Consider the following 15,334-nt stretch of genomic DNA (forward strand, 5'->3'; position numbering starts at 1 on the left):
GGTCTCAAGCTGAGGTTTTTCACGCCTATTTGCCTGGACCCTTTTCAGTTGGAGATCCAGGGTATCTGTGTATTGGGATCAAGCTGGACTATTCTCCTAAGTGGAGTTGATTATGACAATGGTTGGAACAGTAGACGGCCTCCAGAGATAACACATGAAATGATGCAGAATTACATAGCAGAATCCTACTTACAGCAACCTATATAGTACATTAGCATAGATCACAGTCTCTAATTACGTATCTAAGTAACTTTGGGAATCATTTTGTACTGTGCAACCCTGTTGCCTGTGTAGGAAAGCCCTCTTGAGTAATTTCACTTTTGCATGGTTTGTAGAAAGCCAGGAGACTACCAAAATAGCAGAGCTGAATACCAGATGGCAATAGCCAGTGTCTGTGCTGTGATTCAAGCAGGAGATGGGAGGAGGGTTCAGATTCCCATTTGCCAGGCTGTTCACTATTACGTGACCTTAAGCCAGTGTCAGTCACCTCAAAGCTGGATTTACATCTCAAGAGTTCAACCATTCAAAAGAGTCTCCTGACTGCAGAGATCTAAAAATATATATTTGGAAACATGGATATGGGTTGGAATGGAAATACAGTGGTTTGGATCCCACAATCCGTCAGTGGAAACAGAAAGTACTGATGGCTACGCCTATGGGTCTTTCTGGCTCTTCCCACCTCACAGCAGCCAATCCCAACTCATGGAATGTTTATTCCCAGAGCTACATGGGTTGGGATTGCAGTGGAAGAAGGGGGTAAAATGGGTCCTTTTGGTCTTTCTGGAACCCCACCGGTGGAAGCAGCAGAAGGCAGTGATTTCCCCCCTTTCTCTTCCCCATGACAGCCTCCTAACTTGCCTGGCCATGATTCTCTGTAGCTCCTACCCTCCATTCCGCCCTCCCCCTCTTTCACACCAGCCGTAATGTGCTTTCACCATCCCTGGGAGAAGAGGAAGAGGGAGCAGCATTCCCATAGGTAGCCCCCCTTCAACCCATCTTATTGATTCCTACCTGTAAATCTTGTCTACACTCTCTCCTTTAATTTTCATTGTGCCACCCCTCAGCCCTTTATATTTTGGGCTTATATGGTACAGGGTTTTTCTTTGTTATTGACTCTTTATGTACACAAAGAGATTTCTCCTAGGTGGGCAAGAGATCTAGGGTCAGCCCCACCCCCCTCCTTGAATGAATTTTTTTTTTTAAATCGATCTATAAATGGATCTATTTTTATCACCTTGTTTACAGGATCAGGAACTCCCACTTTCTTTCTTCCATAGTAGTGTGATAGAAATCTCTTTTTTTCCTCTCCCCTCTCCTTTTGCGGTATCTTTTTCTTTGGTTGAAATTGGGGGCCTTGGGATTTAGGAGAGTTGCATGTGGTAGAGGTTACATTAGTCTGTTAGTTCATTTTTGTTATTTTGTTACATTTGTTAGTTCATTTTTGTATACATTGTTAGTTCATTTTTGTTATTTTGTTTTTGAGCTGATGATGAACTGTGTCCAGAGGAGGGCAACAAAGATGCTGAGGTGTCCGGAAACCAAGTCCTATGAGGAAGGGTTGAAGGAGCTGGGTATGTTTAATCTGGAGAGGAAATGACTGAGAGGTGATAATGATCACCATCTTCAAGTACCTGAAGGGCTATCATACAGAAGATGGTGCAGAATTGTTTTCTGTTGACCCACAAGGTTGGACCAGAACCAATGGGATGAAATTAAATCAAAAAAGTTTCCAACTCAGCAGTAGGAAGAACTTCCTGACTGTTAGAGTGGTTCCTCAGTGGAACAGGCTTTCTCAGGAGGTGGTGGGTTCTCCTTCCTTGGAGGCTTTTAAGCAGAGGCTAGATGGCCATCTGACAGCAATGCTGATTCTGTGAAATAGGCAGATTATGAGGAGGAAAGGCGGGAAGGGTTGTATCTGTGCTTAGTTCTTGTGGCCCTTTCTTACATGTCTGGCAAAATGCTGATTGCCACTTTGGGGTCAGTGAACAATTTTTCTCTAGGCCAGTTTGGCTGTTTGGCTGATTTCCAGCCTCAATCAAATAACACAATTTCAAAGGAGATTTACAAAAAATATCAAGAATAATCATACACTCTCATAAACAACACCCTTGTAATGTGGAACAATTAATACAAAAGGATCTTAATGTAAATTTTAAAAAACCAAATTAATGTAAGTCTTCATTGCACAGAGGTCCAAAGAGTCCATTCATTCCCATAAAAATCTCTGTGGTTTCAAATTACTCCTATTGTGGAATTCCAGTACTCCACGTTAATAGTACTCCATGTTCTATTAACAGCTTGACAGCGTCGCTCAGTAGCTCAACAGCAGCAACCAGGCAGTACTTTTTAATCCCTCATTTCACTTTTGCTTTATCCAAAAGCCACTTTGTTTGGAATAATCCAGATAGACTCCTTTCTGGTCAGGCTCCCATTCGACTGCTTTGGATACTGAAGAAACCATTGTTGCTTCTAAAACCAGTTATTTCTTCCCCCACCCCTGAATTTCAGGTTAATGTTGTCTGAAGGCACTAGAACTGAAGACTTGTTTCCTCAGCTGACCATCCTCTTACCACCAGTAGCCTTTCTTTAGTTTGCCCTTCTAAGAGCAATGCTACTGAGCAATGCTGCCAAGCTGTTAATACAATGTGGAGTACTACACAATTGGAGTAACTTGGAACCAAAAAGATTTTTATGGAAATGAACTGACGCTTTGAACCTCTGTGCGATGAAGACTTACATTAATTTGTTTTTGATTTATTTACACTAAGGTCCTTTTGTTTGAATTGTTCCATATGATATGGGTGTTGTTTATGAGAGCATATGATTATACTTTATATTTTTGTAAATCTCATTTGAAAGTGTGTTATTTGATTGAGGCTGGTAATCACAGAAACCCTTGGGTTCTTCTCCAGTCACTTACTAACGTGATTCTCTGTTGTAGTTGCTCAACCTCCAGGTGAGGCCTGGAGATCTCCCGCCTTTACAACTGATCTCCAGCTGGCAGAGATCAGCTCCCTGGAGAAAAAGGCTGCTTGGAAGCGTGGACTGGATGGAATTGTACCATACTGAGGCCACACCCCTCCCCAAACCCTGCCCTTTTCTGGCTTCACCCCCAAAGTCTCTAGGTATTTTCCAACACAGACTTGGCAACCCTAATAATTACCCCCAGAGCTGGCATTGAAATGTTCTGCAGGTCCATTGGTCTCTTAGTAGTAAGCTGCAGGGATGACATGCTTGACCTCCCTCTCAATGGTCCCAAAGAATGTGGTCCCTAAGGCTGTGAGGACCTCCTTCAGCATCCCTAGCCTGACAAATACGGGAACGAGGGAGTCTGCCAGAGTTTGCATCAATCCTGTACAAAGGCTGGGCTTCAGGAAAACAAGTTGCCTGACCCACCAAAACCAGAATGAAACAGTCCACCCACAGTGGACCCACAGTGTCTATGCCCACCTAATGTCTCCTGGCTCCACCCCCGAAGTCCCCAGATATTTCTTGAATGGGACTTGGCAACCCTAATGCTCACCCATTCTCATGGTGCTCCTATGCTAGGCAGGTTTTGTGGTGGGACTTTCACCCCGTCCTGGGGCTTCCCTACCTTCTGGCAAACCAAGCAGGAGAGGCAGAAATGCTTGGTGTCTTTCCCCTTCTATGCCAGCTGGGCCTTGGTCTTGCGTATTCCTAAGCGTCGCAGTTGCAGAGCTTTCTGGATGACGCTTCCATCCTAGACCCTTGCCAGTCCGGCTTTCGCCCGGGCTATGGGACGGAGACAGTACTGGTCGCCCTGGTAGATGATCTCCAACGGCACCTGGATCGGGGCGGTGTGGTGGTGCTGATGTTGCTAGATCTGTCGGCCGCGTTCGACACGGTCGACCATCGGCTACTGACCCGCCGCCTCACTGATATAGGGGTGAGGGGGTCTGTCTTACAATGGCTCTCCTCCTTCCTCAAGGATCGGGGACAAAGGGTGGCTATTGGGGGCGAGCGGTCCCGGAGGCGCACACTGGACTGTGGAGTGCCCCAGGGGGCAGTTCTCTCACCAATGTTATTCAATATCTATATGCACCCTCTTGCCCAGATTGCCAGGAGATATGGACTTGGGTGCCATCAATATGCAGATGACACCCAACTCTATCTGCTGATGGACGGATGGCCTGACTGCGTCCCTGAGAATTTAGACCGGGCCTTGCAGGATATGGCAACTTGGTTGAGGGGGAGCTGGCTGAAACTGAATCCAGCGAAGACAGAAGTCCTTTGTCTGGGTCGGGGCGCTCGGGAAGGGGAAGTACCTCTTCCGGTCTTTGACGGGGCGCCGCTGAAAGCGGCGCACCAGGTTAGGAGTCTGGGAGTTTTACTGGAGCCTTCATTATCAATGGAGGCCCAAATTGCAGTCACTGCCAAGTCAGCCTTTTTCCACCTAAGGCGGGCAAGGCAGTTGGCTCCCTTCCTAGAGCGCCAAGATCTGGCAACGGTACTTCACGCAACTGTCACCTCGAGACTGGATTACTGTAATGCCCTCTACATGGGGCTGCCTCTGTACCGAACCTGGAATCTGCAGCTGGTGCAGAATGCAGCGGCTAGACTGTTGCTGGGGCTTCCTAAATGGGAGCACATACAGCCTGGACTGCGCGAGCTGCACTGGCTGCCAGTTATATATCGGGTTCGTTACAAAGTGCTGGTTATTACCTTTAAAGCCCTATATGGTCGAGGACCTGTCTACCTTAGGGACCGTCTCTCCCCATATGAACCCCTGAGAGCACTGAGGTCAGCCGGAAAAAACTTGTTGACTACTCTCGGACCGAGAGAGGTGAAGCTGCAATGCACCCATAACCGGGCCTTCTCCTCTGTAGCCCCGAGCCTATGGAACCAACTTCCAGAGGAAATGCGGGCCCTGCGGGATCTTGAACAATTCCGCAGAGCCTGCAAGACCTTCCTCTTCCGACTGGCTTTCGCTGACAAAGAAAGAAATTGCTAATGATAACCGCCATCATAAAAGAACAAATAGTATTAGCACTTTTACTAATTTAATTAACTAATTTTAAAACTTAATCGGAATTTTAATGTTTAAATGTAATTTTGTTTTCTTTTGCTTTCCTTGTATAATTGAAATTTGTATGATGTTGTTAGCCGCCCTGAGCCTGCTCCGGCGGGGAGGGCGGGATACAAATAAAATATCTATCTATCTATCTATCTATCTATCTATCTATCTATCTATCTATCTATCTATCTATCATCATCATCATCATCATCTCCTCTCTCTATCATCTCTCTCTCTCTATCATCATCATCATAATCATCTCTCTATCATCTCTCTCTCTATCTATCATCATCATCATCTCTCTCTCTATCATCATCATCATAATCATCTCTCTATCATCTCTCTATCTATCATCATCATCTCCTCTCTCTATCATCTCTCTCTCTATCATCATCATCATAATCATCTCTCTATCATCTCTCTATCTATCATCATCATCTCCTCTCTCTATCATCTCTCTCTCTCTATCATCATCATCATAATCATCTCTCTATCATCTCTCTCTCTATCTATCTATCTATCATCATCATCTCCTCTCTCTATCATCTCTCTATCTATCTATCTATCTATCTATCATCATCATCATCATCATCATCATCTCTCTATCATCTCTCTCTATCATCTCTCTATCTATCTATCTATCTATCTATCTATCTATCTATCTATCTATCTATCTATCTATCATCTATCTATCATCATCATCATCATCATCTCCTCTCTCTCTCTCCTCTATCATCATCATCTCTCTATCATCTCTCTCTCTCTCTCTCTCTCTCTCTCTCTCTATCATCTATCTATCTATCTATCTATCTATCTATCTATCTATCTATCTATCTATCATCATCATCATCATCTCCTCTCTCTCTCTCTCCTCTCTCTCTCTCGATCTATCATCATCATCATCATCATCATCATCATCATCATCATCATCATCATCATCATCATCATCATCATCATCATCTCTCTATCTCTCTATCTATCTCTCTATCTCTCTATCTATCTAAATGACCGCCCAGAACTGCTCTGTATGCTAAACTGAAAAGTTTCTCTCAGTGTGTTTTTGGCAGGGGAAGTGGAGGCTACAGTTGCTCCTCCTCTGGCTGCTTCCTGGAAATAATGTCTGTATACAGCTGTTTATTCCTGATCACAAACCAGGCTGGATTCTGTTTGGAAACGAGGGCTTCATCCCAAGCCTCAGTTAAACTAGGGAGGGGGCAGGAAGAGTTTGCTGACCGTCAAGTTCCCTTGGGATCACCCCTCCCTGCAGTTCCTCAGCTCTGTTCAAAACACCGTCTTCCCTTCCAGGAGAGGACACCTAGGGTTGCCAGCCTCCAGGTGGGGCCTGGAGATCTCCCGCTTTTACAGCTGATTTCCAGCTGGCAGAGATCAGCTCCCCTGGAGAAAATGGCTGCTTTAGAGGGTGAACTCTATGGCATTGTACCATGCTGAGGCCCCTCTCCTCCCCAAACCCCACCTTCTCCCAGCTCCCCCCTGCCCCAAAGTCTCCAGGTTGTTTCCAATACAGACCTAGCAACCCTGACCACTGCCAACTCAGCTAAGCAATCATGCTTGTGCTGGGATGTGTCAAGAAACTGGTCTCTTTAAGCAGTTTCTTGTTCAGTTCAAAGAATGGCTCAGGCTGAGGCCAAAAAGTTTTGTTCTTTGAAAACTTAGGTCAAGCTCCTTGTAGCTTCACAGACTCTGATAAGGGAGATGGGAGGTAACCCAGGCACTGGACACACCAGTAGGCCTGGTAGCTTCAAGGACACATGAATCTAGGAGGGTACATCCTCTCGTTCGCACCTGAGGTAATGGGTGGGAGAAGGTGTTTGTTTAATTGGACCAAATGCAACTTTGGAGCATTTGGTCTGACATTTAGTCTGATTGGCAAACTCGACTGGCCAAACTAGTTGCTGAACAACATACCCTTATCGGTATGTTTGTTGGTCTTAAAGGTGCTACTGGACTCCTACTTTGTTCTGTTGCTTCAGACCGACAGAACTGCCCACTTGGATCTACCTTATTGGTCAAGTTATATTATTCACAATAAATTTGATTGGTTAACTAGGAGCAGGGCTTTTTTGGTAGAAATAGCCTAGCAGGAACTCATTTGCATATTAGGCCACACCCCTGATATCACCACTGCTTTGCACAGGGTTTTTGATAGCAATAGCCAGCAGGAATTAATTTGCATATTAGGCCACACCCCCTGACACCAAGCCAGCCGGAACTGCGTTCCTGTTCAAAATGGGGGGGGGGACCCTGGCTAGAATCAGTCACTAGTAGGGTTGCCAGCCTCCAGGTGGACTTTGGCAAAAAACAAGAAACCATCGTGTACAAGTTGAGCTACCACAACATTTAAACACCGAATAGTTCACATATTAGCTTGAGATTTAGCAATCTCCAAAAAGGTAGTATGCTTTTTGAACCGATACCGAAAGTCCATGAGTAACCTCAAGGCAATTTCAATGGTGATTTCTCAGTGCTATTTTGTAGACTGTTGACTCTCAGCACTATTTTGTCGATTGGTGATGACACGCCTCCCACGTTTTATTGCAGCATGTTTCAAGAGGCTATCTCCCTTCTTCAAATCACCCTCATTGAATCTGGAATTGTAAAATAATCATTCATAACAATACTGATTCCAGAAACTAGTGCAAAACATCCATAAATCCCAAAGACACACAACATAGCACATACCCACTGCTCAAGAATTTCTGACGCACAAGTCCAAAAGTAATGCTGGCAGTCTAGGTTCCCAGTGAATGGAACCAAAACTGCATAATTAAATGGAGCAGAGGTCCATCAGTGGCTATTAGTGACAGCATATTGTTGGAACTCTCTGTCTGGGGCAGTGATGATGCTCTGTATTTTTGGTGCTTGTGGGGGCACAGTGGGAGGGCTTCTAGTGTCCTGGCCCCACTGATGGACCTCCTGATGGCACTTGGGTTTTTGGGACACTGTGTAACACAGAGTGTTGGACTGGATGGGCCATTGGCCTGATCCAACATGGCTTCTCTTTGTGTTCTTAGCAGTGCTGAATACAAGTAGTTTATCTTTAAGATGTTTTGGAGATTGTAACATCTTGAATATACAGGAATGTTCTATGCACCTAAGTGTGGGGAGGGGGGGAGGGGGAGAGAGAGAGAGAAAACTATTGGACTCAGTTTTATGGGTGACATATGAGTTTTATTGCTGTGCTGCAAAGAATGATTAGTAGAAAGCTGCAATCATAAGACAAAAAATGTGGACTGTCAGGGGGTGCGGGGAGAATGAGTGGCGGTACAAATTTGATTGCAGGAGCCTCTTGTTGGGTACCAAAATAAAAATTGTCCTTTGCTTCTTGGTGTGGATGTCCCTCATATTCATGCTATCTTCTTATCAGATATGAACCAATGGTTACAGCTATGGCTGTTATTGCATCTATTCCTTTGCCTATGGTAGGTCCTGTCTGTACATCAGCAACAGCATCTGTGACCTGCAAGAAAAGACAGAGGTTTTCATTGGGGAGGTACACTTATTTTCAGAATGGCACCATCAATTAAAGCAATGTGCCTCCCATACCTCCCCCCCAGCATCGTGGTACATTCATGCACATCTGGGATTTCCTTGGCTTTTTTCTGATCTTTCTTTAACCTGATTTGCTCTGAAATTCTGGGAAAAGACTGTAGTAAAGTCTGGATGGCTGCGGAGGGGGGAGGGTGGGGGGGGGGCTTCTGGTTTTCTGGCTGAAATGGCAGCCATTTGCTCATTTTGTTGATTTTACTATTCTGTCATTGAATCTTAAATTTTTCTACCATTTTGCATTCTAAACCACTCCCTACCAGATAATTTTACTATACTGTCATTGGTTCTTAAATTTGTACCAGTTTGCATTCTGAGCCACTGACTACCAGCTATGTGTGGCTTTGCTCTCTGTACCGGATTCCTCGTCTGAGGGTGTGCTTAAGCAGGTCCTCTGTGAGGTGGCCAATGGAAGGAGATATCAAGAAAGTATGACTAATAAGTTTGGGAACCTGACACCACGCTACCACCTCCTTTCTCTCTAGCCCCCTGAAATGTATTGTCCCAATGACGCATCCTTTGTGAGGAAAAGCTGGTTGTTAAACTGCATTAAGGGTACTTCACACACCTCACTTTCCTCAGCAGTAGAAGGGGTCCTGGGGCACTCTTTTATGGGGCCCATTTATTTAAAACGAGAACTGGAGCCAGAAATACACAATTCATAATCAGATTTCCTGAACACATTTCTGCCTCTGAACATGGAGGCTCCCTTTAGTCACCAATCCGGGGAGGAGAGGGGGATCTCACTCTTAAATAGAAGCCATTGGATCCCAAATATGCCATCCCTGTGTTTTAATCAGAAATGTTCCTCTTCTTGAGGGACAAAAAAGAGTTCACTCTCCACTTCACTTGGAGAAAACGGCTGTTTTGGAAGGTAGACTGTACGCATTATACCAGGGGTGGCCAAACTTGCTTAACATAAGAGCCACATAGAATAAACGTCAGATGGGAGGGAGGGAGGGAGGGAGGAAGGAAGGAAGATGGAGTGAGAGAGGTGGAAAGAAAGCAACTTTAAATGCATTCTCCAGCTGCTGCCTGTCTTGAAGAAGTGATTTAAAGACAGAAATGCCTTCTCCGAGCTGGCCAATGGGGGAGTGGGGGCGTCAAGAGCCACACAATATGTTAGTTTGGAAGAGCCACATGTGGCTCCCGAACCACAGTTTGAACACCCCTGCATTATACCCTCCTCCTTAAACCCCACCCTCCCAGGTTCCACTCTCAAATCTCCAAGTATCTCGGGACCCAGAGTTGGCAACCCGAATCGCTGGGTTCCTGAAATCCAGCAGAAAATCGCCCGTTCTCCCCTGCCTTGCCCTTCCGACCTGAGATTCCGGACCTTTCCACAAACGCCTTGAGAAGGAAGCTAATAAACCCCTTTAAACTTCTGCTCAGACCTTGAGATCTAGCGGCTTGATGGATGTCTATGTGGTTAAGAAAAAAGAAACGCCCTCCCTTCCGCGCACGCCAGAGGTGCCCGCTCTCCAAGCCCCAAAAGACCACTAGCACTCACCTGCCCACGCCGAAGAGGAGGCAGAACTATGCCAGGAGCGGAGCATCAGCGTCCTCCAAGCGCCCCAGCGGGCTGCCAAGGAAGAAGCTACTGCAGCCATCTTCGAAGAGAGCGGGAAGGAGGAGCCAAGAAGGCAAGAATCCTGCCAGAAGGAAGCCGCTGAGCTTCGCCAGGGGACGTCTGCAAAGTGCCAAACGGGGTTGTCGGCCTGCAGGGATTTCCTTAGGGGTTGTGATCGCTTCCCTAGCCGCTTGTGTTGCATGGGTCTCAGGCTCAGCTCTGGCTATTCTCTTTGCAAGTGTATAAATCCGCAGGAGCACAAGCGCTCCTGAGCTTTTAATAGTAGCAAAGGGAATTTGAGCCGCTGCATCCAGTCCTTCCTGCGAGAGAACAGGCAACATTCCCTCGTGAGTTGCAAATCCTGGAGATTGGCGGGGGTGGAGCAGAGTTGAGCGAGGGAAGGGATTTTAGAAGGAAATAATTTCATAGAATCCACCCTCCAAAGCAGCCGTTTTCCACCTAGGGCGCTGATCTCTAGTCTGGAGATCAATTGCAATTCTAGGAGATCCCCAGGTCCCATCTGGAGGTTGGCAACCCCCTGCTCAGACAAACTCCTGGATATGGATTGTCACCTTTAATTCCTGGCCCTACTCTGGTGCCTGTTTAACAGATGCACTGCTTGTGGAAACGTAGCAGGTAAAATCCCCCCCATCCCCTCTCTGCAGTTTATTTCTATGTCAGGCAGCAGTTATTACAAAGCAGCAGAGGTTTGCCCTGCTGCCTGCGAGGCTGCAGTTTCTGTAGAAGTAATATGTATTACATCTACAAACAGCTTGGGAATATGGATCAAGAGTTTGGTGGGAAGGAGTTAATGTAATTTCAGTGATGCCCTGATCCCTTGCCAGAAATATTGTTCTGATAACACTCTCATGCTAGGCCTCTCTTTTTTGCAGTTTATTGCAAAAGAAAAAGAAAAGAATTGTTCATTAAAAAAAAAGCCCTCTTTGGGTGCATCCAGGGAAGAGATTAACAGCACAATATTGCAGTGTTTTAATTTCTAATGTAGTCTTCCAAACACACTGCTGTTTTTTTGCATTACTTTAATTCTATTCTGCCCTGACCTGGATAACTCAGGCTAGCTCAATTTTGTCTGATCTTGAGGATCAGTCCTGACTAATGTTCAGATGGGAGACATCCAAGGAATACCAGGGTTGCTATGCAGAGGTAGACAATGGTAAACTGCCGGACTGGATGGGCCATTGGCCTGATCCAACATGCCTTCTCTTATGTTCTCTAAACATCCCTTGTCTTGAAAACTCTATGGGAGTCACCATAAGTCACTTTCCACCAATTCCTTTGTGGCTTTTCCACTGTCCTTGTTATTTCTGAACACAGAAGAACAGAGGAAGATTCCTGCTGAGTTGGACCAAAGGCTCCTTTAGTCCAACATCCTGTTTCCAGCAAAGCCCGGTTTGCCACTTCCAAGAAACCCACCACAAGGAGGTCAGGAAGATCAGAGCCCTGCTCCAAACAACCTTGATCCAGTTCGAGAGCCAGGGAGGAGCAAATCCTCTCAATCTTAGAGATGCCAGCTCCAAGTGGAACCTGGGGATCCTGTGGGATTACAGTTTATCTCCAGATTACAGAGATCAGTTACCTGGAGAACGTGGATGCTGTGGAGGGTCGACTCGATGGCACTGTACCCCACTGAGGGGCCTCTCACCCCCAGGCTCCACCCCCAAATTTCCAGGAGTTTCCCAGCCTGGAGCTTCAGCTCCTGCTGCTGGCCAGGGAGGACCTGGCAACCTTACACAATCTTTGCAGCCAGTAAGTTCTTTGCAGCCAGCAAGGGGCCCTGACCTGGCTAGCCTGGATGCTAAGCAGGGTCAGCCCTGGCTAGTACTTGGATGGGAGACCACAATGGGATACCAGGGTTGTGATGATGTAGAGGCAGGCAATGGCAAACCACCCCTGAACGTCTCTTGCCTTGAAAACCCTCTTAAGTCAGCCGTGACTTGACAGCAGCAACAACACCATATGGTAGGGAGAAGGGACCTTCAATGTTTCTCATTGTCTTCTTTTGCATAGTGACCCTGAACTTCTTTGATGGTCTCCCATCAGCTGTTTGGGCCATTTAAACCTAAACAGCACAGGTCCACCCACTAGCTATTAGGTTTTAATTGCTGCAAGTCATTTCATTGATCAATTTTACTCCCCCCTTTGAAGTGCAGGGTGGAGGAGCAAAACAGGCCAGTGAAATGGGTGTGAGCCATTTAAACCTAACAGTGTGGTGGGTCCGCTTGTCAGCTGTTAGTTTAAAATGACTGTGAGCCATTAAACCTGTTAGTTTTGCTCCCCATGCTTAGAAGTAGGGAGGAAGAAGCGAAACCATCTGATGAAATAACTGGTAGCCATTTCAGCCTAACAGCAGGGAAGGTCTGCCCACCAGCTGTTAAGTTTAAATGGCTGCCGGCCATTAAACCAATCATTTTTGTTCTCCAGCTGCCAGCCAGTTAACCCTCCCCGGAAAATTCACATGCACCCCTTTGACTTTATATGTTTTGTATTGTTTTATTTGAAATTTTAGCCATGAATAAACAAAATGAATAAACTAAATAAGGCAATGAATAAACTAAATAACTTTCAAATTGGCAGAGGTTTTTTACTGAACAATAAATAACTTAATCATAATTGACAAGCTGGAAAGAAGGAGGAGGAGACTGGATTTATACCCCACCCTTCACTGGAGCGGTTTATACTCTCCTTTCCCTTCCCACAACAGACATCCCATGAGGTAGATGGAGCTGAGAGAACTCTGAGAGAACTGCTCTTGAGAGAACAGCTCTGAAAGAACTTGTGACTGACTCAAGGTCGCATCAGGAGGTGCATGTGAAGAAGCGGGGAATCAAACCTGGTTCTCCCAGTTTAGAGTCCATGCTCCTAGCCGCTGCACCAAGTAGGGTTGGTAAGTCCAATTCAAGTAGGGTTGCCAAGTCTAATTCAAGAAATATCTGGGGACTTTGGGGGTGGAGCCAAGAGACTTTGGGGGTGGAGCCAGGAGACATTAGGGGTGGAGCCAAGATCAAGGTTGCAACAAGCATAATTGTTGGGAACTCCAAAGGGAGTTCTGGCCATCATATTTAAAGGGATGGCACATCTTTTCAATTCCTTCCTTCCATAGGAAATCATGAAGGATAGGGGCACCTTCTTTTGGGGCTCATAGAATTGGACCCCCTGGTCCAATCTTTTTGAAACTTGGGAGATATTTTGGGGAGAGGCACTAGATGCTATACTGAAAATTTGGTGCCTCTACCCCAAAAAACAGCCCCCCCAGAGCCCCAGATACCCACGGATCAACTCTCCATTATTTTCTATGGGAATAAATCTCCATAGGGAATAACAGTTCCCAGCAGACATTTCCCTCCCCTCCCCCCACTTTCTGATGACCCTGAAGCGGGGGGAGGGCCTCCAAACCGGGGGATCCCCTGCCCCCACCTGGGGATTGGCAACCCTATTCGCTGGCAAAGTACAATCTTTTTTAGTATTTATTTCTAACCGTGGCAATGTGGAAGTTCAGTCAGTAATGTGGATGGTGGACTTTGTGCAGTAATAAAACTGAATTCATATTTGGTTTTTTAAAATAATCTTTATTTAAACTTATACTTCACATAAACTACCCAGCCAATATATGTCAATGCGCTGAAACAAGTTACAAAATGACAAGTGAAGTACAAAAATTAATAACAGAATGCAGAAAATCATATCTGATACAAATTAGGAGTGACATGTATTAGAAAAATAGCGAGTCATGATAGACTACCTTGTTAGGAATCACATTATGCTGAGTTAAATAAGATACTACTGGAAACCATACTGCTGTAAATTTTTCTTGATAATTTTGCAAGTTTGGCATGTAAAATAGTTTGTAATTTTGCAATGGAGAAAACATTCCCACACCTTATTTTGCCAGGATAATAAAGGTGGTGAGCTTTTATCCCCCCCCCCATTTTGTAACAATAACAAACCTAGCAACAGCTAACAGTTGTAATCAAAATTAGTTTCTAAAATTGTGTTTAGAACATAATAGAGATCTCCGACAAAACTGACAGCTTTGTGGCTACATGTCACATGAACACAGGAAGCTGCCTTATGCTGAGTCAGACCCTCAGTCCATCAAGGACAGTATTGAGAGTCTCAAGAGAAACTATGGATCTCAGTGGTTATTGTTAGGGAATTTTAGGAGTGCAGGACTCTTTACCTATGACTCTCATTCCCACCAGGTTCTGAAAAGAGAGGCGGATGACTGCCAATGACCCAGTAGTTTCAGGAAGAGAGAGAAACCATTTAAAACCATTTATTAAAATTGAATCCATAATGCAAAACCTTCCAAACATATAAGAATCTAGTATGCAGCATACAACGTTAATTCAATTAATCAACTATCCAATTAGAGTGCATTATAATTCTATAGATGGTATATATTCTGGGTGTTCTGTCAACACCCAAAAGGAGGGCACTCGCCCAGAACAGCAAGGAACAAGAACAAAATCACACATTAAGTACCTTTTCCCATCATAGGAGCTAATGTAATCAGGTGCTTGCAGCCCTCAGTGCAGCAGCTGGGCTGCAGAGGCATGCGTTTGCCTCCCTGGATGGGGAGAGACAGAGGGCGCCCATTTAGGCGCGCAGGCTGGAGGGCGAGGTCTGGCTGATTGACAGCCAGACCTGCGCTCCTCTCAGTCTGTGTCGGGCGCTGCTTCGGCCCCTCCCACCCGCCCTGTATGTTATGTAGGCATTTGCTGGTTGCTTCTTTGAGGAGCCGGGTAGGAATTTTTTCTCACCCTGGCTGATTGGCGTTGCCCAGGTTGTGTTTTTCGCCTACCCTACATAGCATTGCAGTGGATTGTGGATTTGGCTATTGGGAGGTGCTGTTAAATAGGCAGTCACTTTAGTGGCAGGTTTTTGGGGTTGAGGGCACTATGCGGCCAGGGGAGGACTGTGAAGCATCCCCCTTTTGGGGAATTTGGGGTCTGGCATGATCAACCCTGGGGTTTGAAGACCCGGGTGGAGATTGCAGACTGCTGGGAGACTTGGCTAGAGGGTGCTTTCTGGCGAGGCTTGCGTCTGGGTTTGGGCCCTCTGGTGTGGGCCTCCCTGCTGGGCCTGCCCGGAGGGAGCTGAGGCGCTCAGCTCTGGCCGGGGGGCTGGGTCTCTCGCCCGTTATG

This window comes from Heteronotia binoei, chromosome 1 (assembly GCF_032191835.1).
Source record: "Heteronotia binoei isolate CCM8104 ecotype False Entrance Well chromosome 1, APGP_CSIRO_Hbin_v1, whole genome shotgun sequence".
Taxonomy (NCBI): Eukaryota; Metazoa; Chordata; class Lepidosauria; order Squamata; family Gekkonidae; genus Heteronotia; species Heteronotia binoei.